Genomic DNA, 1,517 nt, shown 5'->3' with positions numbered 1-1,517 from the left:
TTGGGGTGATCTGTCCATATATGAAAGTGGGAGTATTTAGGTCTGTCTATCTATCTATCTATCATCTATCTATCTATATATATATTTGTTCATTTTCTTCTGTGTGTGCTGTACTTCCATTCCCTTTTGCAAATTTAGATCTTTGAATCCTCCCCTTTTCAATCATTGTTGTCTCAATTTGTCTCTATATATTCTGAATGTTCATTACTATGTTGCTATAGCAATTCTTTTCTTATTGTTTAAGCTTATAATGCCCTTTCCTAGTAACACTTACACTCCTCGGCTTCTATTTGCCTAATAGTTACTTTACTCCTAATTATGTATTTTTTAAATTAATTAATTTTTTTGTCATTTTTGTTTTAGGTGAGCTAATCCCTTTCATTATTTCCTCTAGTGCAGGCCTTGTAGTGGAGAATTTCAATTTTTGTATGTCTAGAAAGGTCTTAATTTCTCCTTCATATCTAAAGAAGAGCTTAGCTGGGTGCCTTATTCTAGGCGGGTAGTTCCTTTCACTTAATAGTTTGAATATTTGATTCCACTCCTTTCTGGCTTATAAGCTTTACGCTGAGTAGTCCAATGATAATCTAATGGGTTTTCCATTATAAGTTCTGTTTTCTTCTCTCTGGCTACTCTGAGAATTCTGTCTTTGTCATTGATTTTTGATAATTTTAACACAATGTGTCTTGGTGAAGTCCTTGGTTTGAGATATTTGGGTGTTCTGTTGACTTCTTGAATTCCTAGTTCCAGCTCATTTCTTTAATTTGGGACATTCTCATCCACTATTTGTCTGAAAATCCTTTCTAGTCACTGCTCCTTTTCCTCGCCTTCGGTAATGACCATTATTCTTATGTTTCCTCTCCTGATGGTATTAGCTAGTTCTTGAATTTCTTTTTCATTATTTTTCATTCTTCAGTTTCTCTCTTCTTCCTTCTGATTTATTTCTAAATTTCTGTCTTTGATATCACTGATCCTTTCCTCCATTTGGTTGACTCTATTTCCCAAGCTTGCTTTTTCATTTTTCAACTCTTGCAGTGTGTGTGTGTGTGTGCGTGTGTGTTTATCTCCAGTAGATCTATTCTGTTCTTCTTGCAGATTTCAATCTCCTTCCTAAATAACTCATTCTGCTCTTCTAGGTGTTTTTCAATTCTTGAAACTGTTGATATGACTTGTTTCAGAACTCATTGAGTTTTTTCAGAAATACCACCCGGAATTCTCTGTCATTTAAGTTGCATATTTCTATGTCTGTAAGCTAATTTTCTGGAGATTTTTCTTTTTCTTTCTGAGATACCTTGTCACCTTGGTTGTTCATGATGTTTAGTGGACTATTTCTCCACCTGGGTATTAATGGAAGTGTATTCTGCTGTTTTTCCAGAAAGGAGATTTATTACATAAAGGTGTCTCTTTAGCCTGTTGCAAAGAAGGTGTTTTTCTTTTGGTTTCCAGGAGTTGTAGGCTAAGCCTCTTGAATCCTTGCTTTATATAATGTCTTAATAATGCCTTTTTTTTTTTTTTTTTTT

This window comes from Pteropus alecto, unplaced genomic scaffold, assembly GCF_000325575.1.
Source record: "Pteropus alecto unplaced genomic scaffold, ASM32557v1 scaffold38, whole genome shotgun sequence".
Lineage (NCBI taxonomy): Eukaryota > Metazoa > Chordata > Mammalia > Chiroptera > Pteropodidae > Pteropus > Pteropus alecto.
Note: the sequence above shows the minus strand (reverse complement) of the source record.